This window comes from Rana temporaria, chromosome 2, assembly GCF_905171775.1.
Source record: "Rana temporaria chromosome 2, aRanTem1.1, whole genome shotgun sequence".
In the NCBI taxonomy this organism is placed as follows: Eukaryota; Metazoa; Chordata; class Amphibia; order Anura; family Ranidae; genus Rana; species Rana temporaria.
In genome coordinates, this window is record NC_053490.1 from 426,594,952 (window position 1) to 426,618,814 (window position 23,863).

The following is a 23,863-nucleotide window of genomic DNA, read 5'->3' on the forward strand; positions in this document are numbered from 1 at the left end:
CTGCCTAAGGCCAAATTTGTCTGTCCCTCTTTAACAGGGGCCTGTAATTAAAATTTTTGATCCAATATTTCACAGCAGGGCTCGTTCCTGCGCTCAACAAGAGTATCTGTGAGGGGCTGCAGTGTTGTGGCACCACCCCTACCACCACCAAATGCCCAATTTTTCTGCCCCTGTTTAACAGGGGCGTGTAATTACAATTTTTGATCTAATATTTCACAGCAGGTCCTGTTCCTGCACTCAACAAGAGTATCTGTGAGGGGTTGCAGTGTTGTGGCACCACCACCACTGCCTAAGGCCCAATTTTTCTGCCCCTGTTTAACAGGGGTGTGTAATTCTAGATTTTCCTAGTGTAGGGACGGAAAATATTGATTATATGATGACAGGAGGCGAGTATCTTGCATTAATCTTTCCATTTTAATGCTCATAGCAGAAAACATTTTTACATTTAAATGAACTGAAAAAACTACGTTTCCCATCAGTCCCAGCGTCCATCTAGCCCCCCCCCCCTTAGGGGTCCGAGCCTATAATTAGGACTGCCCCACTGTAAATCCTCCTCTTTCTGTAAGCGAATGCCCAACTCCGGACCACTTTGAGGAAGAAACAACATCACAACTCTTCGACCAGCCGGTCAAACCTGCGACGACGTCAACATAGGCAAGCTGGAGGACAAAATGTAGTCAACAGGACTCCAACCGGGAAACTAAGCACGACTTCGTTCCAACAGGGAACACAGGAATCTCTTCCATGACTGTACCAAAAATCTGGGATGATATTCAGTATCCTGAAAAGAGAAGATAAATAACCGTAATAGGGCGGGTAGGGAGGGAAGATACTCGCCTCCTGTCATCATATAATCAATATTTTCCGTCCCTACACTAGGAAAATCTAGAATTATATATCAGACAGGAGGCTCATATCTTGCAAGTTCAAAGCTAAACATGTGTGAACCTCCTGAAATACTCACATATTTATCATATATACAATATTTTCCAAAGAAAAAACCTTAAGAATGATAACCGGGATTCATAAACTAAGTGTTGAGAACAGATAATGAGACATGATCTTCCGGTCTAAAGTAAAAACGACGAAAGGTCACCTCAGAAGACCAATCAGCCGCCAATAAAAGATCTGATAGAGATCCCCCTGATGTAACCACTCTAGTGGCCATGGCACCTCTGGTGGAATGAGCTCCAAAGAGAGATATATCTATACCTGCTATCTTCATGACTGACTTTACCCATCTAGCTAGGGTTGCTGAAGATACCGGCCGATGTGGTTGCACAAAGGATATCAACAATTGGGAAGAATCTGGAGCACGAAGCGCCAAAGTGAGGGACTCGTACGTCTGTAGGCAACGGACCACACAAAGACGCGGATACGCTGGAAAAAAGGGGTAAAAAACTGTGTGTAGATTGGTTTTTGTCCTGCGAACCACCGAAAACTTAACCCCTTCCGGCGAGAATTGTCGTCTAGAAACGTCTAGAGCCCTGACATCGGATACTCGTTTAATAGAAATTAAACATAACAGGGTGGTGAGTTTTAGGGATAAGTCTTTCAAGGATAACTGATCATTATCCTCCCAAGAAGAAAATACCTGAAGTATTTTGGACACATCCCAAGTAGAATGGTATCTTGGACGAGGAGGGCGTTTGTATTTAACGCCGCGGAGTAAACGACACACAAGAGGGTGTCTGCCTATAGGAACTGCGTCTACCGGACAATGGTAAGCCGATATAGCTGACCTATAGACGTTCAGGGAACTGTATGATCTTCCCAGCTCATAAAATTCCGCAAGGAAATTTACAACTGAGGAAACAGGGGCATGAATGGGATCAATCTGTCGTTGATCACACCAACGGACCCACAACCCCCAGGCAGATCGATATGCCGATCTAGTCCCTGGGGCCCAGGCCACGGCGAGAAGATCTCTAGCCGATTGTGAAAGGTCTGAACCTGTCTCTGACATCCCGAGACCAACCAGGCCAGGAGTGGCAGCCTGTTTTCCAACAGCAAAGGGTGTGGACCTTTGGACGGGTTCGTCAGTAGCTGAATTGAATGTGGGAGAAGTCTGGGGTAGTCGATCGACATGCCTAGAACTAGCGGGAACCATGGTTGCGTTGGCCACCAGGGAGTGATCAACGCCACCGTCGCCGATTGAGTCATGACATGAAGGAGAAGCCTGGTGATCAGTGAGAAGGGGGGAAACGCATAGTTCACTCCCTTCGGCCATACCTGGAGGAATGCGTCCACCGCTGTTGCTTCTGGATCCGGCCTCCAACTGAAGAAGTGTATCAGTTGTCGATTGATCCTGGAAGCGAAAAGGTCTGTGTGGAACGGACCCCAAAGTTCCTGTATTGTTAAGAAGGTTGATCTTTCCAGCGTCCAATCGCTGGCGTCTGACAGATAACGGGAATTCCAATCTGCCACGTAATTGGAAACCCCGGGGATATATTCTGCCACTGGCAGGATGTCCCTGGAAAAACAGAAATTCCAGAAGTCGGACGCGATATCCGCCAGCATCTTGGATTTCGCGCCCCCTAGGTGGTTGATGTATTGCACCGCCGCCACGTTGTCCATGCGTAAAAGAACGCAACAACTGGACCTCCGGGAGAGAAAACTCTTGACGGCAAAGAATGCCGCCAAGAGTTCCAGTGCATTGATGTGAAGGGATGACTCGTCGTTGGACCAAGTCCCCCCCGTGGAGGCTTGCCCGCAACGAGCACCCCAACCCTGTCTGCTCGCATCGGATTCCAGTATGACATCCGGTCGAGAACTGAAGATAGTTTTGCCATTCCATTCTATGGCATGATGGAGCCACCATCGTAACTCCTTTTCGGATTCCGCACAAAGAGAGATTTTGTCCGAATAACCCAGACCCTGTCTCAGGTGTAAAGTTTTGAGGCGCTGAAGGGCCCGGTAATGTAGGGGAGCTGGAAAAATAGCCTGAATGGAGGCTGACAAAAGTCCGACAATGCGTGCCAGGGTTCTCAATGATATCTGGCCTTTGCTCAAAACTGACCTGATTTCTTTCCGAATCAGGGACAATTTTGACTGAGGCAAACGTAAAATTGCCTGTCTGGTGTCTATCGTGAAACCTAAGAATTCCATCTCCTGCGCTGGGGACAGTACGGACTTCTTGAGGTTGATGAGGAAGCCTAGTTCCTCTAAAAGTGACACTGCCCATCGCTTGTGTAGGTCTGCCTGTGCTTTCGAATGGGCCATGATTAAGAGGTCGTCTAGATATATTATCAGACGTACTCCTCTGCATCGAAGGGCAGCTACCACGGGCTTCATTATCTTGGTGAAGCACCATGGAGCCGAGGAAAGGCCGAAGGGGAGGCATGTAAACTGCCACATACGGCCCCACCATAGGAATCTTAGAAAGGTTTGTGAAGACAGGTGCATGGGAATCGTCAGGTAAGCATCTTTCAAGTCTATCTTGACTAGCCAATCCCCTTGAGAGAGTAGGCCTCTTAATAGATGAATGCCTTCCATCTTGAAGTGACGATACGCCACAAATTGGTTTAATCCTTTCAAATTTATAATTGGGCGATGACCTCCGCCTTTCTTCTTCACTAAGAATAGGCTGCTGACAAACCCGGGTGATAAGGGGTCTACTTCTACTATGGCCTGCTTTGTTGCCAGGTCCTGAATCTCCTCGTCTATGAGATGAGTACATTGTTCTGAAAACTGAGCTGGGTGTGGGGTCCCCAGCATGATTGGTTGCGAGATGAAATCTATGTTGAAACCCGCTACTGTCGATAATATCCAAGCGTCTGCCGTAATCGTGTGCCAGACGTGGATAAAATGCTTCAGTCTGCCCCCTACTGGAATGTGAGAAGAAAACTGAGGAACACTTACCAGTGGAAGGGCGTGATCTGGGAAAACCTCTGCCCCCGCGTCCTCTCCATGGGCGTCCTCTGGGAGGGAAGAATGGCGCCGGTTGTGCCACTGGTAGGGCGTATTGCTGATGCATGGGTGTGTAAGGTTGAGCGGTTGCTCTAGGGTAGGCCCTGAAGTAATTGTTTCGACCGGCAGATCGGCCTCTCCCTCTGCCGGCCCTACCAAAAACCTTAGATCCAGAGCCCGCTTTCTTTAAAGAAGTCTGGGCCTTGTCCAGGCTATTAAACAGACCAACAAACCTGTTAATATTTTTCATAAGATCTTCTCCGAAGAGAAGACCTTCTGCAGAGGGGCCCGGTTCTGATTCTGCCAAATGGGAAAGTTGTGGGTCCAACTTCATTAATATTGACCTGCGACGTTCTACAGCGCAGGCTGTATTAGCCGAGCCTAGCAGGCAAATGGCCCTTTGTGCCCAACCTCGTAATTGCCCTAAGTCTACTGGGCCCTCAGTGGAGGCTGCTTGCTCCGAGAGGTTTAGGATTTTTGTTAGGGGTCCTAACATATCTAGGATACGATCCTGGATCGATTTAAACGATCGTTCAATGCCCTTTTTGGCTTGTTTGCCAGCTTTGGTTAGATATTTCAAAAGCACTGGATCGATCTCTGGGGTAATAGCCACTTTCTTTGGAATAACGGGTCTCGGGCATTCTGCCCTTAGTTTATTCCTATTGACCCTATCCAGACCCTTCCTAGTCCAGTGTTGTACATACTGGGCTACCTGAGGAAGAGGTGTCCAGTCCCCCGATCTGGGGTGAGTAATGCCCTCTGGGTTGAAAAAGGGTTCGCCTAGCGAGTCTAGAATTGTCTCAGATGGCAAATCTGAGTTAGCCCCAAGGTCCGTGAATTCTTGCCCAGAGTCTCCCATATCGGATTCATAATCTTCTGATGCGGCGATCAGAGATCCCTCAGAGGCATCATCATCTGAGTCCTCATTAAAAGAGTCCGGTTTGGACCGGTGGTAAGACTTAAATTTTTTCTTAGAAGACTCCTTAATTTTTAAGGGTCGTTCACCCTCTGGGTGATTGGGGCGGCAGGCCGTGTGGGGTCCTGCGTCAAGCATAGATTGTACTTCCCCTGCCGGGGAGTCAGAACAAGCGGTCAAATTTTTACGCTTGTAAAGGGCCTTGCCCTTTTTTACTACCTCCTGCTGGGTAGTAGACGGATTGGGATGAGAGGCTAGGGCTGCTTGAATAGAGCAGTTAATAAGGTCCTGTATTTGAGCAGCAGTTAGAAGCTGCGGGACCTCAGGGGTTAAACCTGTAGCAGCATTAACTGTCATGTTAATATCATCCGTCATGGTGAAATTATATTAATGTAAGCACAGGTACAATAAATGAGGGCTAAAAACTGTTCTGCTGAGATATCTCTGCAGAAGCACAGTTTACAAGCAGTGAGGGTTAAACTTTTTCCTGCAGAGTTTAACAATAGAATAATCAATTAAGGGACCTCAGGATGTCAGCAAAATCTAATATTACAAATATATAGTGCTAGCAGACCACTCCTCGAGTGCTCCGCTGTGAGAGAGGTAATGAATAAAAAATATACAAGCGTTACCGCTCTCCTCACCGCCCAGCAGCAGACTGACGTGCGGTGAGGAAGCGGTGAATACAGTCTACAGCGCCGCCCGAGATCTCGCGAGATCTCGGCTGCGGGCTGTGATTGGTTAGACAGCGCTGAGGAGAGAGCGCGCTAGACGTCGCCCCCCTTCCTCTGCCCACAGCCCGGGAAAGTCGGCTAGTGACAGGGAAGAAGAGGGGGGGGTGAGGAGGACAATGGAGGACAGAGCCTGCCTTTGACCAGGAGGGAGAATACCGCAGAGGCAGCTGAGCCATGACGCCCTATAAGCAAGGGCAGGAATACCAGAAACCTGAACACAAAATTCCATATGCTAATAAACCTTCATTAATTCAATAGAAAATTAATAAAATATAAAATAATAAAATTGAAAATAAACAAATCGATAATAGATGCACAAGGAGTGCTCTATGTAAAAGCTGTTAATAGCACATATCTAAAAAATCATAAATATCAAATAAATGTCAGATAATATCAAATAAATATCAAAGTAATATACTTATCTCTGCCATGAGCGGAAAGAAAGAGGAGGATTTACAGTGGGGCAGTCCTAATTATAGGCTCGGACCCCTAAGGGGGGGGGCTAGATGGACGCTGGGACTGATGGGAAACGTAGTTTTTTCAGTTCATTTAAATGTAAAAATGTTTTCTGCTATGAGCATTAAAATGGAAAGATTAATGCAAGATATGAGCCTCCTGTCTGATATATAATTAACATTTTTGTTCTAACATTTTACAGCAGGGCCTGTTCCAGTGCCCACCAAGATTAACTGTGAGGGCTTACAGTGTTCTGGTACTACCAACACCTAAGGCCCAATTTTCCGCAGAGTATATAGATCAGGCTGTATAGTATATACAGGTGGTCTCCTACTTTTAAACATCCGACTTACAAAACGACTCCTACTTACAAATGGAGGGAGACAACAGGAAGTGAGAGGAAAACTACCCCTAGGAAAGGAAATTCTCTCCTGTAAGAGTTAATATGGGAAAAGGGTGTCTCCACTGATGCTTTATCACCAATCCTTGTTTCCCTAATAACCCAAATTTTTCAAAATCCAATTGTCATTGGGACAGAAAGGGAGGTGAAATCTTCTGAACAGGAGCACAGGCAGCAAAACAAATGTTACACGGGTGATTCCCTATGTTATCCAAAAAGCTTAAAAAAAGTTTTTTGGGCTGAAGCTACACTTAAAAAATGTATCTGTTCCAAATTACAAACAGATTCAACTTAGGAACAAACCTACAGTCCCTATCTTGTTTGTAACCCGGGGACCGCCTGTAAACTGCTGTTCAGAGTATATAGGGCCTGGGGACCCCACGCCTTTTTTTTTTATTTGGGTGCAGGGTTCCCATGCTGTTTTTCTCAAGGATTTTCATCTATATTGCCAGGGCCCGACAATACATTACAGCGGCAAGCAGTTTTAAATGACTTGTATTCCTTTAGAAAAGTCATTTTGCTGCAGGGACTGTTCTAAAAACGGGAAAATGTGCCACTTTACAGGCATACTATAGTAACCCCCCTGGCACGATAGTTAAAGGAATATTTCACTTTTTTGTTTCACTTTAAGCATTATTAAAATCACTGCTCCCGAAAAAACTGACGTTTTTAAAACTTTTTTTTGCATTGATACATGTCCCCTGGGACAGGACCCGGGTCCCCAAACACTTTTTATGATAATAAATTGCATATTAGCCTTTAAAATTTGCACTTTTGATTTTTCACATTCGGGTCCCATAGACTTTAACAGTGTTTGCGTGTTCACACAAACTTTTTGACAGTTCGCATGTTCTGCCGGCAACCAAACCGGGGGGGGGGGTGTTCGGCCCATCAATAATTGCCACGTTTCAAAGAAAACAGGTACACATTGGGCACAGTGACTGGAGAGTATGAAAGCAGATTGATTTAGGCCTGGGGCTGCAATCTAAGAGGGGGAGATTTTTTAATTTTTGTATCTGAAATAACAACTAGAGTGTGTTTTTTTTAAGACAGACACTATAAATATTGTATAGACTCTCTGCACATTATGCAAGCATTTATACTTGGCCACTATGTATAAGGAAAAGATAAGGCATATTTTATTCTGCAATTTTTTTTTATTATGTCACAGTCAAGAGCCAGAAATATTGGAAGTGGTAGATTGATAGTGCAAGAACCTTGGGTGAATGATACTTTAGTACTTGAGATTGTATTATAACTCTACGGATAAGGACTCAATGGAGTATATGTCGGCTTCTCCCATAAACAGAAGAAGTGCCACAGAAACCTTTGGATGTGAATGCAATGTTTAAGTTTAAATATCAAAGTGTCCCCCAAAATATTAGAATCCAAAATAGGTCTTATTCCAAACACGTAAAAGGTTCAACAGCCCCATTCATCAGGACTTGAAATAGTTCTAAAGGGAAACATTTTTTACCATAATGCAATCTCATCATAGGGCTATGTGCCCCCACAGCATGCAGCTTGCTATGGGGGAATATGCAAGGAAGGGGGAACAGAGAGCACCAGTGGAAAAAAGGGACCACACTGTGCAATACCATTACACAGAGCGAGTAAATATAACCTTTTTTGTATTTAAGGTAAAAAAACAACAACTTTAGAACTACTTTTAAGAAAATATGAAGTCGGCTGGTGTAGACTAGAGGTACAAACCCCTGGAATGAAGTGGGACTTTAGATGGATTTAGATTCTATGATATAATAGATACCAACAATTAAGATGTATAAAAAATATACAATTTTTATAAGTTTATGTCATAAAGATTAAAAAAATATATGTTAAAAACATATTCACGCATTTTGTATTTTATCAGTACCTTGGATCCATAAATGGTACTACAACTATATATAAACATGCATGAGGTATTTTTTTAAACACTATTGTCATGTCATAAAACATACTATTACAGCTATAGAAGAAATTTAACCACTTGCCCACTGGGCACTTATACCCCCTTTCTAACCAGGCCAATTTTCAGCATTCAGTGCTCTCACACTTTGAATGACAATTACTCAGTCAAGCAACACTGTACCTATATAAATGTTTTGTCCCCTTTTCACAAAAATAGAGCTTTCTTTTGGTGGTAATTAATAACAAATGGGTTTTTAATTTGTTGCGCTATGAATGAAATAAAAACTAAAAATTTTGTAAAAAAAAAAATATTTTTCTTAATTTCTGTTATAAAATTTAGCAAATTAGTAATTTTTCTTCGGAAATTTTGGCCAAAAGATATACTGCTACATATCTTTGGTAAAAATAACTCAAAAAACAACAACAAGAAAAACAAAAATAGGTTATTTTTTGTGTACAGTTGAAAATATAAACATTGAAAAGAATGACACCACGTGTTCAAGCATTTATTGAAATAGGCCACAATTTCAGGGATACAGTAAGCAAATTACATCCACAAGTAAAAAAAAGTCTTACTTTTTCAAAGGAGGAATCAAGAAAAAATGACAAATTTGTTGCTAAGCTGGAAATGCTTTTTCTTTTTGCCCGGTCACTTTTTCTGAGGGAGAGAGCAGGTAGATTATTTTTTCTCCAGAATGAATTAAGGCAGTAAGTGTAGCACAAGAGGGGCAGATCCTCAGAGCGTGTACGCCAGCGTATCTACTGATACGCCGGCGTACTTTCAAATTACCTGTGTCGTATCTTTGGTTTGAATCCTCAAACCAAGATACGACGGCATCTGGGTTAGATCCGACAGGTGTACTTCGGATCTAAGGCCCCGTACACACGACCGAACATGTCTGCTGAAACTGGTCCGCGGACCAGTTTCAGCAGACATGTTCGGTCGTGTGTAGGCCCGAGCGGACAGGATTCCAGCATACATTTGCCCGCCGGGCCTTTTTCCAGTGGGCAAATATTTCTGGACTTGTTTTAAAACAGCCCGCTGAAATCCTGCCTGCTCGGACATGTTCGGTCGTCTGTACAGACCTACCGTACATGTCTGAGCGCCCGCCATCCCTCGCATGCGTCGAATGACTTTGACGCATGCGTGGAAGCATTGAACTGGCAGGGCCGCCCACGTCGCCGCATCATCGTCGCGGCGACGGCGCGGACACGCGCGGAATTCTGTATGATGGTGAGTACAGCTACCATACAGAAATCCCCGGGCAGACATGTACGGTGAAAACGGTCCGGCGGACCGGTTTCATCGTACATGTATGCTCGTCTGTACAAGGCATAAGATGCAATACTTCGGCGTCCGCTGGGTGGCGTTCACGTAGTTTTCCGCGTTGGGAATGCAAATTAGCTATTTCTGACGATCCACGAACATACGCGCGGCCGTCGAATTCTCTTACGTCGTCTCTAGTTGGCTTTTTCCGGCGTATAGTTAAAGCTGCTATTTTGCGGCGTATAGTTAGACTTGCCATGTTAAGTATGGCCGTCGTTCCCGCGACAAAATTTAAATTATTATTTTTTTGCGTAAGTCGTCCGTGAATCGGGATGGACGGAATTCACATCCAAGTTAAAAAAAATGACGTCATTGCGACGTCATTCAGCGCAATGAACGGGGGAAATTTAGAAACAGAGCATGCGCAGTTCATTCAGCGCAGGGACGCGCTTCATTTAAATGAAACACGCCCCTTAATCGCCAATTTGAATTCCACCGTCAGAGATACACTACGCCGCCGTAACTTACGGCGCAAATTCTTTGGGGATTCGAACCGGCCAAAAGTAAGTTACAGCGGCGTAGCGTATCTCTGATACACTGCGCCAATCTATTTCTATGTGAATCTGGCCCATAGTTTTTAAGCCTGCTTGGGCAAGCTGCTTAAAGTTGGCCATACAACAAGCAGACTGAATTTTCCAAAAGTCATTTATATCGAGACAGAAAAGAGAGACAATAAAAAGAATTGCAGCACAATGTTTTGGACAAGCTGATAGTGTTATGGGAAAAAACTGTTAGATTGCATATGAAAAAAAGGAAGTATTCAGTTTTTTAAATTAAAGCCGAAAGATGTAAGCAATTTTAGGTGAACGTTTAAGCTTTTTTGGATAGATCACTATTTCTGAAGGAGCAAGTAAAAAATATAAAATTAGATGGGAACTTTGTATAGATGTATTATAAATATTCCAGATATTTGTTGCAGAGAATGTTGGACCAGATTCACAAAAGAAATACGACGGCGTATCTCCTGATATGCCGTCGTATCTCTGTGAACCGTCCTAACTATGCGGCTGATTCATAGAATCAGTTACGCATAGATAGCCCTAAGATCCGACAGGTGTAATTGACTTACACCGCCGGATCTTAGGATGCAATTCTAGGCCGGCCGCTAGGTGGCGATTCCATTGCGGTCGGCGTAGAATATGCAAATGACTAGTTACGGCAATTCACAAACGTACGCTTTACCCGTCGCTCTAAATTTACGTTGTTTCCATCGAGATACGCCGCGTAAAACTAAGGCTGCCCTCTAGGTGGCCTAGCCAATGTTAAGTATGGCCACCATTCCCGCGTCAAAATTTTAAAATTCACGTTGTTTGCGTAAGTCGTCCGTGAATGGCGCTGGACGCCATTTACGTTAACATCGAAACCAATGACGTCCTTGCGACGTCATTTAGTGCAATGCACGTCGGGTAATTTGACGGACGGAGCATGCGCAGTACGTTCGGCGCGGGAATGCGCCTAATTTAAATGGTGCCTGCCCCATTTGAATTAGGCGGGCTTGCGCCGAGCGGATTTACGTTACACCGCCGCAAGTTTACAGGTAAGAGCTTTGTGAATCAGGCACTTACGTTGTAAACCTGCGGCGGTGTAACGTAAATGGGATACGTTACGCCGCCGCAGCGTAACGTATTTGTACCTGAATCTGGCCCGTTATCCTTATTAATGGGAGAAAGGAAATTGAGGAAAATATTAGGCCTATTTCAGCCAGAAATGCATAAGCATTATTTCAGACACAGGTTTCAAAAAAGTATGCATGTTTGTAGAACTGAATTTCATTCTTTTTAACAGCAGACACATTTTTAGCCAGAAATATGAAAAAAAAGTATTTTCTAAAAAAATACTGTAAAAAACGTGCATGGATTAGCTTAAGAGAATATCACCAATTTTAATGCGAGACAATCTTGGAGACAGCTATTAGGGCCAGATTCACGTAGAATCGCGGCGGCGTAACGTATCCTAGATACGTTACACCGCCGCAATTTTTCATCACAAGTGCCTGATTCACCAAGCACTTGCGATGAAAACTACACCCGCGGCCTCCGGCGCAAGGCGGGCCAATTCAAATGGGCGTGTGCCATTTAAATTAGGCGCGCTTCCGCGCCGGACCTACTGCGCATGCTCCGTTTCCTAACTCCCGCCGTGCTTTGCGCGCCGTGAGGTAATTTTTTTGAACGGCGACGCGCGTAGCGTACTTCTGTATTCCCGGACGGCTTACGCAAACGACGTTGATTTTTAAATTTCGGGAACGACGGCCATACTTTAGACAGCAATACACTTGCTGACTAAAGTTAAGGCACCAAAAAAAAAGTGTAACTTTGCAACGGGAAACTAGACTAGCGGCGACGTAGCGAACGCAAAAAAACTTTGTGGATCTGCCGTAACTCCTAATTAGCATACCCGACGCTGGTTTACGACGCGAACTCCCCCCAGCGGCGGCCGCGGTACTGCATCCTAAGATCCGACAGTGTAAAACAATTACACCTGTCGGATCTTAGGGATATCTATGCGTAACTGATTCTATGAATCAGTCGCATAGATAGAAACAGAGATAAGACGGCGTGTCAGGAGAAACGCCGTCATATCTCATTTGTGAATCTGGCCCTAAGCACCTGATTCCAGCATGAAAAATTGAATGAAAGTGTATTTCACCACATGTAATTTCATTTTACAGAATTGTACCTTTTTTCATGGGAGGCAGGGAGTTGGCATATTTTAGCCATAAAATAAAATTGTATTTGCAAAAGCATTTTCTCAATTAAATTAAATTATTTTTTGCATGTTATTACTCTCTTCCAGATGTTATGGGGCTTTGGAGGCAAATAGGCATATTTCATCTAGAAGTACTAGGTGTAGCTTTATTTTTCCAGAGAGTTTTTATGCAAACTGTATACACTTTAGGTACAGAATCCCATCCATTTTAATAGAAGGAAATTTGAGAGCTAGGGAGTTGGCATATATCAGGCAGAAATATTACATTTAAATTTTGTTCCTCAAATATTGCATAAAATGTGAACAGATTCAAGGAAATTTCAAAAGCAGGATGAAGTCTCTTGTCAGCCAAAAATAAGCAATGAGACTGTTATTTTTCGCAGAATATATGTTGTATTATAATGGTATTGATTGGTTGCACTGCATTTATTTCTTTTTAGAATAGAGTATTTTTAATACAGTCATATAAAGTATTTTTTATTGATGGGTTAAAAACTGTAAAGTTTTCATTCACAGAAAATCATCCTTTTCTATAGGATTACATTTTGGAACCTAAGAAAAGTCATATTTCAACCCACAATATGCAATTGTATTGTTATTTTGAATACATAGTTTTTATAAATCATATTCCATAGGAGGCAATTCAGGAAGGAGAAAGCAGGCAGACTTCTTTTTACAAATAAATAAAACTGTATTCCTCCTTTTCAAAAAAGAGCAAAGGAGTACAAATTAGCTACCAAATGTAAAGAATGGAATTTAGAGTTATGTATTGAGAATTTTTTTTTTTTTTTAGGAATCTATCTTAGGCAGCACCATTTTAAAGAGTGTGTATCCAAAATAGTTTTTGATTTTGCCAGTGTACTCAAGAAGGGTCAAAGTATTAATACAAATAGTATAATATAAAAGAAAAAAAAACTGAGGCGAATGATGCAGAAACATAACATTCTGTCCAGTTTTAATGATGATGCACTGTAATGAAATGTAAACATTAATGACCAACACAGTAGTTAGCCAGCCAGAAAATATGTAAACATGTAAACAGCTGTCTAAAAATTAGGTTTTGGGTATCATTTGTTAAAGCACACTGTACACCAAAGTTTAATTCTTTGCAAATGTAAAACAGCTATAGAAAAATTGGGTTTGGGGTGTTAATGGTACAAAAACCTCATAACTCTTGAGAAACATTTGTACAGAGATATGAGGAAAACTGTGCTCCAGCCCATGCTCAAGCTCATGCTTGAATGTCTGTACACAAAGGAATACCCATGCTCAAAGGAGTGCCTGTGCTTGCACAAATGTGCATGTGCCCAACATAGTTCATAGGACTTTGCACAGAATTAGGACCCTGCGTGCATCTACATGAGCACATACCTGCATTTTTATAGCACCAAGTGACCTATTTAAAGTCCTACAGGATACAGAACCATTGCTGAATGGTCATCAGCCCCTACTGCCTGTGACCTGATGCTGAGTACATCTGTATCTTTACCCCGCTTGTTGACCCTGCTTGTTTCTTAATCTCTGTTGCTGACTTAAGCTTGTGACCCAATCTTTCTTCTTACCTACTGTTCTGGTACCTCCTCTGCTTACCTGATACTGACCTTAGCCTGGCTCTGACTCCATTCCTGATTCTTGACTCTATACTCCTACTGCCCAGTTGTTGCCATCCTCTGCCCATCTGATTACGCATCCCAAATCCTGAGTTTACCTGCACCAAGCTTGCTTGCTTTGGCTCTGCATTTGCTACCAAGATATTCCAAAACAGATCTCCTACAGGCACCCATGACACTCTGTGCCCAGTTATACAATGTCAACATCCCCAGGGGAAACAGGAAGGGTGGTATAAGGACAACCCTCTCATCAACTCGGCCTTGTCCAGGAAACTGACAAGACCACAGGATATTACCTGGCCAAAAATGTTTTAATTATTTAGAAATTGTGAAACAGCTGTGGAAAAATTGGGTTTGGGGTGATGGTGGGACAAGAAAACACTGTAACCCTAAATAAATATTCATATAGAGAACAGGACATTATCTGACCAGAAAATGTATATTCTTTGCAACTATAAAAAAGTTGCGAAAAAATGGGGTGTTAGTGGTGAAAAACTCTGTATCTCTACAGAAATATTTGTGCAGAGTGCAGGATGTTATTTCGTTAGCAGTCGGGCTAGGGTGTTTAAGGCTGTCGATGTGCTTGGTGGGCTCCGATGTAAGCAGATCTCTCCAGCGGCCGAGCGGAGCTCTCAGCTCAGACGTCCATCTTGGAGCTCGGTCGCCACACTCTCGTTACCATCTTCTGACGCTCCTTTCTCTCTCCTTTGTCCTTTCCTGTATTAATCTATCTCATCTTTAGTCTTCTCCACTTTCTTCATTCTTTTTCAGTTTCTGCATTATTTGGAAAAATAACTCAAAAAAATATCTTTAAAACAATACATTTTAGATATAAATAACAATATTCTTGTTTTTAAAAGTGTTTTTAATATGGTCTCTTAAGTATCTACTCACACTTGTATTTCTTAGAACTATTTCTTTTTTTTTTCACAAACTTAATCTTATCCAAATTTACCTTCAGTTTAATTTTGTTGTTACTATTTCAGGCATATTTTCAAAGTTATAATTCCACTTAATAGCACAATATCATTTGCATACACTGAGGTTGATTTACTAAAATTAGAGATTGCTAAATCTGGTGGAGCTCTGCAAAGAAACCAATCAGCTTCCAGTTTTTTTGCCAAAGCTTAACTTGACAAGTTGAAGTTACAAGCTGGTTGGCTAACATGCAGAGCTGCACCAGATTTTGCACTCTCCAGTTTTAGTTAATCAACCGCACTGTGCTCTGTTCTTCAATGCTCTTTTAATTTATTATGATGCCTTTAGAGTTTTCTGTTATCTTTTGCATTATGTATGCTAGGAAGAAATTAAACACAATTGTAGAGATAATATGTTATTGTTTCAGCTGTCTACTATTTCTATTAGGGTGCATTGTATTCATATCTTTATTTAGTGTCTTTAAGTCGACCTTTGTCACCAAATTCCTGTAAACGTTGAACATCTTTTCATGGTTGACATATGCATGTTTATAAATCTGCAAATATTATACTGACAACTTGCCTGTAAATGTTTTTCCAATATCTGGCAGATATTTAAATTGTGTTCAATTGTCCATCTGTTCTTTCTAAATACTGGCAGACATGTATTTCTTCCACTGTACACAGCTCCAGTCTCTCAGCTAGAATTTCTGTGAAAAGCTATATTAGCACTTGGCATAAGTCGAAAAAGAGTGAAAGAGGAATTGGGAGGCACTCCAAATAGAAGACATGTGGAGGGAAGCAGTAGACCTTGGGAACAAAATAGGAAGTAATTTAAGGCATTGTGCCCCCCGTTGTGGAAAACTAGTTTTAAATTATGAAATATGGGCCAACATCTAAGGTGATAACAGAGTGCATGGTTCATAAAAGAAGAGGTGTTTGGAATTACAAACAATACAACATAACATCGGAGCACTATTATGGGACTTGTTTTGGACTATTTGTGATCATTATTTCATGGTGTTGGTGAAATATTATTCATTTAACACAATTGTATTTAAAATGCCTGAATGCTGATTTTTTTTCACTTTTGATTAAAATGTAGTTTTGTAGTTATAACAAGTATTTTGGTTTGAAGTAGCACTGCACTATTCTTTGTACTGTATATGGTGATGTGGAAACACATGACAGTGCTAGCAAGCTACTATGCATTATATTACAAAGAGGGATTATTTCCCAGGAGTATATAATAAATTGAGCACTTGTAGGGGGTAATTTACCTAACTCCTTGCCACTGTTGTGCTTTTTTAAGGTCAGTTTTCCCCCCGCAAAGTATTTATTTTGAATTCTTTTTAATGAAGATATTTTTGAATACAAGTCAATCTATATGACATAGTCTATAATATGAAACTTATTCACGGAGACGTATGATCATACAAAATAGCTACATTTATTGGTTGACAAAAATATGAATATTTACATGAAATTAAAATACCAATTGTGTTACATGGGCATGCAGTACATTTGACATTGGTGTCATGATATATTCTCAATTTGGTTCAATAACCTTGTGTAAATGACAATGAAACAGAACGTCTATTTCACACATCCATCCGTCACTATACTGCGGGTAAGTAAGTGGTTAACAATGTGAAATAAATTGGACATTTGTTTTGGATCTAAGCAAAAAGAAAAGTATAATGAAAAATTTACTCTTTAGAGAAAAATCTACCAGTTATTGATTAATGAGAATAAAACATAATTGTAAAATATTCAATACTTCAATATTTTAAAGAACAACAATAGATTCAGGATAAAATCAAAAATGACATTACCCATTCCAAAAGTGGCTATTTTCTATTTGCAAGTGACCAGAATTAAAATGGCTGCCGTGGCTTTGTATGAATCTTCATGGGATAAGAATATGTCTTAATGCATTATGCAAGTGTATCAGTCTGTCTGAGAGTGTAAATCTCCCAGTGTGCCCCCTCCGCATGGGAGTCAGTCTTGAGTCCTTTTCCTTCTCTTAAGTATCCTTTTCGGACAATAAGACTATAAAATTGTATACTAAGTTCTCCCCAACCAATATGTGTCCTTAACTCATAGGTTGGTTGTAAATATTGGAGTAACTGTCAAAAAGTGTCTGGTTTCTATAGGTTGACAACTTAGGGCCAGATTCACCAAAGAGATACAATGGCGTATCTCCTGATACGCCGTCGTATCTCTGTTTCTATCTATGCGACTGATTCATAGAATCAGTTACGCATAGATATCCATAAGATCCGACAGGTGTAATTGTTTTACACTGTCGGATCTTAGGATGCAGTACCGCGGCCACCGCTGGGCGGAGTTTGCGTCGTAAACCAGCGTCGGGTATGCAAATTAGGAGTTACGGCGATTCCCGATGGATTTTCGCGTTCGCTACGTCGCTGCTAGTCTAGTTTCCCGTCGCAAAGTTAGTCGTCGTTTGACCTGCCCTAACTTTACTCAGCAATCGCATTGCTGTTTAAAGTATGGCCGTCTTTCCCACGTCGAAATTTAAAATTTAACGTCATTTGCGTAACACGTCCGGGAATACGGAAGTACGCTACGCGTGTCGCCGTTCGAAAAAATGACGTCACGGCGCGCAAAGCACGACGGGAATTGCGAAACTGAGCATGCGCAGTAGGTCCGGCGCGGGAGCGTGCCTAATTTAAATGGCACACGCCCATTTGAATTGGCCCGCCTTGCGCCGGAGGCTGCCAGCGTAGTTTTCATCGCAAGTGCTTTGTGAATCAGGCACTTGCGATGAAAACTTGCGGCGGTGTAACGTATCTACGATACGTTACGCCGCCGCAGTTCTATGTGAATCTGGCCCTTAATGATTAACTGTTATCTGGATTTTTGAGCTCCTCAAGTAAAATCACTTTCAACCACCATGTGTGTCGCATGTATTGTGAGATTATCTCTTTGCGTTGAGATTCTAATTTCAAAATGCGTATAAATCTATATAATGCTGGGAAGACATGTATATATATATATATATATATATATATATATATATATATATATATATATATATATATATATATATAGAACATTCTGGTAACTCTCTATATCACATAAAATACAATTAGTATATTTTTGATTCCTACATAACATGCTTCTATATTCCTGTATAAATGAATATCTTTTAAAACAGTTTTTCTAAACATACACAGATTATATCTATCAATCTACACAAAATGATTATTAATGTGGATACATGAATCATTTTGATATGTGTTCGATAAATATGTGTTACTCTAAGTACAGGTTCATTCATATTTTTATAATCACAATTTGACGCCTTTCATAATGCTGATTAACTCTTTAAAACCTTCTATTTATTATATATATTTATATATATACTGTATAAATATAAATATATATATATTTATTTATTCTAACAAAGTCTATAGATCAACAGATGCTATAATAATCATACTTTTTTTCCTATGACCTAAGATATCATTGATAATCTAAACATTATTTTTCATTTATTCCATGTCAAAATATATTCTTACTTTTAAGATCATGTGTATTTATAATGCAACCTGCATACAGAGGTTTTCTTGAAATGTCTGAGAAGTGGCATATGCATCACATATGATCATATATCTATATATACAGATATATAAGACAAATTTATACATGGCTTGGTTTGTTTATGGTTTGTTAAAATCAGACTTTAGACTGTCTTCTAATGAAGACAGGACACTAGCCCAGCTGTATAAACAAGTTCTTCTTATGGACCCTTCTTGATCAACATCATCCATTGTTTTTAGGACAGCTAGAGTCAACATTAGTATTTACTAAAATCTATTCACAATGGGCTTATCAGCCATAGCTTCCTTGAACAAAGAGTCCCAATACCAAGAGCTCAAGACACCAGTTTGTCCACTCTCAGCTACTTTTATACCATTGTTCAAATCATTCTGAGTACACATCAGGCCTTGTCTTTCATTTCCACAAAGGGCTCATAAAATTAGAAGATGGCTAATCCCCTGACCATTGGAAAACATGTGTTTTTGCTCTGAACGGTTTCTTAACAAGCAACAGTCCAATAATGGTGAATTCTGGTTCATCAGCTTTTTAGGCCCAAGTGACTTTTAAAATCTCTGCCAGTAAATATAAAATTATTATTATTATTTGCCTCATAACCCACGACACACCACTGACTGCACACATATGTGTAGCCTCACTGAAGTGGGTCTTCTTCCTTGAGGCTGCATATATGCAAACCTGCACCGCTCTAATTACCAATAGATAGATTCATGCATTGCATGAATCTATCTATTGTTGCCGCTGCCGCCCCCTATTCATATGCCCGACCCCTTGTCGGGCACCAGGCGTGTGAATTACAGCGGTGGGGGTGTTTTGGAAGTGCCTGATTAGAGCCAGAGGCTCTAATATGTTTCCTGATTAAAACCTGTGGGATCTAATAGGCTTCCAAAATGGTAAGCAGCGGGCACACTGCTTACACAGTGCTGTGTTAAGGAAGCGAATACATCGCATCCCTAACACAGACCCGCCTCTCAGCCATCGGGTCTGGTCTGCATCGGGTCTGGTTACCTGTCACCAGATTTTCTGAAGTGACAGGCACTGTTATTGGACGCTTATCAGGTGTCCAATCACAATGTCACTGTGTCAAAGCAGAAGATGGAAGAAGATGGGAGAAGGGAGAAGACTTTGAGGACTCGGAGGACAGTGTTGACCCGAGACAGGTAAGTGCCGGGCGGGGGGCATTTGATGAGGCAAATCTGGCAGCACACTGGCGGCATTTGATGGGACAAACCTGGCAGTACACTGGCAGCATTTGATGGAGCAAATCTGGCAGCACACTGGCAGAATTTGATGGGGCAAACTGGCAGCACACTGGGGGAAATTGATGGGGATAACTGGCAGCACACTGGCGGCATTTGATGGGGCAAACTGGCAGCACACTGGTGGCATTTGATGGGGCAAACTGGCAGAACACTAGCGGCAATTGATGGGGCAAACTGGCAGCACACTGGCAGCATTTGATGGGCACACTGGCAGCATACTGGCGGCAATTGATAGGCACACTGGCAGCACACTGGTGGCAATTGATGGGGTAAACTGGCAGCACACTGGTGGCATTTGATGGGGCAAACTGGCAGCACACCTGCAGCAATTGATGGGGGGAAAAAAGTACACTGGTGGCAATTGATTGGGCAAACTGGCAGCAAACTGGTGGCAATTGATAGGGCAAACTGGCAGCACACTGCCAGCATTTGATGGGGCAAAGTGGCAGCACACCGGCAGCATTTGATGGGGCAAAATGGCAGCACATTGGCGGCAATTGATGGGCAAACTAGCAGCACAATGGCAGCAATTGAAAGGGCACACTGGCGGCAATTGATGGGCACACTGGCGGCAATTTATGGGCACACTGGCAGCACAATGGTGGCAATTGATTGGCACACACTGGCAGCAGCTGATGGGGCACACTGGCAACACTGGCAACAATTGATGGTTACAGTAACTGCGTTTAATGGCATGTTTTTTTTCAGTTTGTTTGCGCCCCCCCAAAAAATTTGAGCACCAGCCGCCATTGCTAGTTACCAATAAATGAAAGCCCAATTTGTCATGAAAAAAAAGGTATAATTCACCTAGATACACAAAGTAGTTGCGATGATATGTACAATTTTACTAACACGTGTCAAAGGTATGTAGCACCCTCTACCATAGGTAGGTGCTAGAGGTGAGGATTGTTGTGTGGTAGCTGCCAGGCAGGTACATTTAGGCAGGCCTATGCTTCAGGCAAGGCCTGCTTGTTTTGATCTGAGGGCAGGGAGTGGTTAGTGTAGCAGTGGGTGTGACCACCTGTGCTTCAGTTCTTGGGCACCTCCCCTGCTTCCAGGGAGAATGTTCTGGAAGAGGGGCAGGGCTGGGAGCTGGAGTGACAGGGAGCTTATGTGAGGAGCCCTGACCAATCCTCAATTGGAATTGTCAGGGGGCAGGCCTCCATCATAATCTCAGGTCCATCCCACTGAGGGAAGTTGTCGGCTCGGAGAAGTGAAGAATGGAGTGTTAGACTGCAAGCAGGAGGCCCATCATCATCTGGGGGGGGTGCACGTCTTGGCCGATGAGCTCAGGAGCTGGGAGGGAGCTTCATCCTTACACATAATGGAGGAGGTGTCCTGGAACAGAGGAGCTAGAGAAGCAGTCGGTACACATGTCTAGTTAAGTTCTTCACCATGAACCCAGGGCAGGAGAAGTTCGGTGAGAGAGGCACAGTGGATATCTGAAAGAGGCATGCCAGGGGAGCTGGGTGAAAAGGCTTTCACAGGAAAACACAGCAGAGAGAGTCCAGCTATGTTGACCAAGGCGAAGGCACAGAAGATCTGATCCATGCAGTTTAAATGGCTAGCAGAGCTAGCTGACAAGTAGGAAATGAAGACCAGGTGAGTCACTGTGGAATAAAGAGTTCTGGCAATAACCGACAGCTGAGCACAGAGCTCTGAGAAGGAAGGGCTGAGCCCAGCCCTGACATGTGCCTTAAGATTGTTACGTGAGTGTAAGTGTATGTGAGTGCTAGACTCTGAAACAAGGTAAATGTTTCTATGAGCAGGCATGCTTTTAGGTGCTCTCATAAAAGAAAATTAAAATAGATCTAAACTGATTAATATTCAGCTTTCTAAATTATTGTTAACAATTGTTTTTATGCACTCTGGTTTAGTCTATTACATTTCTAAATTGGGTTTTAACCACTTGCCGACCGCCTAACGCACATATATACGTCGACAGAATGGCTTGCATGGGCAAAGCAACGTACCTGTACGTTGCTTTGAAAATCCCGCCATGCAGCCGCGCGTGCGAGCTGCATAACGTGAGATGCTATTGTAAACAAGGCATTTCCCTGTTCTGCCTAGTGACAGGACACTGATCTACTGCTCCCTGTGATCTGGAGCAGTGATCAGTGTCATGTCACTGGTAGCCCAGCCCCAAACAGTTAGAATGACTCCCTAGGAATCACTTAACCCCTTCCTCGCCCACCAGTGGTTAACCCCTTCCCTGCCAGTGTCATTTACACAGTAACCAGTGCATTTTTATAGCACTGATCGCTGTATAAATGGTCCCAAAATAGTGTTAAAAGTGTCTGTCTGATGTGTCCACCATAATGTCAAAGTCACAATAAAAACCGCTGATCACCGCCATTACCAATAAAAGAAAATAATTTTAAAAATGCCATAAAATTATCCCCTATTTTGTAGACTTTTGTGCAAACCAATCAATATACGCTTATTGCGATTTTTTTACCAAAAATATGTAGAATACACATCGGCTTAAACTGTGGAAGAAATTAGTTTTTTTATATATTTTTGGGGGATATTTATTATAGCAAAAAGTAAAAAATATTGCTTTTTTTTTTTCAAAATTGTTGCTTTTTTTTGTTTATAAATACCGCAGAGGTGATCAAATACCACAAAAAGAAAGCTCTATTTGTGGGAAAAAATTACTTCAATTTTGTTTGGGTACCACGTCGCATGACCGCACAATTGTCAGTTAAAGGGACACAGTACAGAATCGCAAAAAGTGCTCTATTCAGGAAGGGGGTAAATTCTTCCAGGGGCTGAAGTGGTTAACATGATTGTAACGGTCACCACCGTTTACGATATTCCCATTCCATCAACCACGACAGCTTATCTGACACTCCACAATCTAGCAGACACGATCCATCCCATTCTCCAAATAACCGAGACACAAGCTCTAGTTACTGGTTTCAAAATGTATGAACGCTTTTTAATGGTATCTTAGCTTTCTTATATACAGTACAGCATGTTAAAGTTAATCACAGGGACAAATAACTCTCCACCCACACAGCACACAATGGGGGGGGCTTCAATACACCTTCTCTTAGACAATGACATCCAGTTGAGCTAATCATTAGTCATCCCCCAGACGTCCCCTCTCCGCAATTAGAGGAGGTGATTACTACAGCTTGACAAGTCACATTCCTTTACTAAACATAATTGACATGCTAATTCCCTACCCCTGAAAGGAGACATCAGACCCTTCAGACTGAATTAGCATCTCAAAATGGACAATGGAATGTCTTTCAAGAGTCTATTAACCTGGTGTGGGTCAGCATGAACCAAACTGTAATATCCCAAGATATCCTGCAAAACATGAATTATCAGTAATGTCCCATCTCATGTAATTTATAATTAATATTTCTCAGTCACCCTATGCCCAAAATGGGCACAGGGTGACCCTAGACCCAAGAGTCATTAGTGACACTGGCACAGGAGTACCCCCCATCCTTCAAAAGTCTCTGGGTGTCACTGAGAGGCCTGGACTGGCCCTTCTCCCTGGAGTTCTTTCAGCCGCTGGAGAGAAGACAGGGTGACTGGGCTCAGTCCATCATACTGTTGGGGATCTGGGCCAACTGCCCCCCATCCCTGGGGTATACCAGTGGAGACTGAAGTCCCATCCACTGGTGGTAGATGAAAATCCCCCGGTGCTTGCAAAGCAAAGCCGACATCCTCCTGTCTCAGTGCCGCACCATTTTCTGGGGTTGTGTCAGTGAAGACTGAAGTCCCATCCACTACCACAGGAACTCCCTCTTCCGTTAGACGAGAGCAGAGGCTTGTGGCACTCTGCTCTGTTGCCAGCTCTTCTGCTGGGTTGCTGTGAGGGGAGACCACAGTCCCATCCCCCGATATCACCTCAAGCTGTAGTTGTGTGCAGCGGTCAGTAGCATCCTGCCCGGCTGCCAGTGATTCAGCTGGGAGTAAAAGATTTACCACCTCAGCTTGTTGCTGGAGAGAGGGGCCAACTGCCCCGACTCCCTGGAACTCCACACCATCCGCTTTGGCTTTAGGGATGGCAATCTCCATATTTTCCACTGCCGATTCATCAGCTAGAATTTCAGAGCTGTCATCTAAAATTTCCTCATAGTCCCAGGCAACGGGAGCCCCACCCTGCTGCT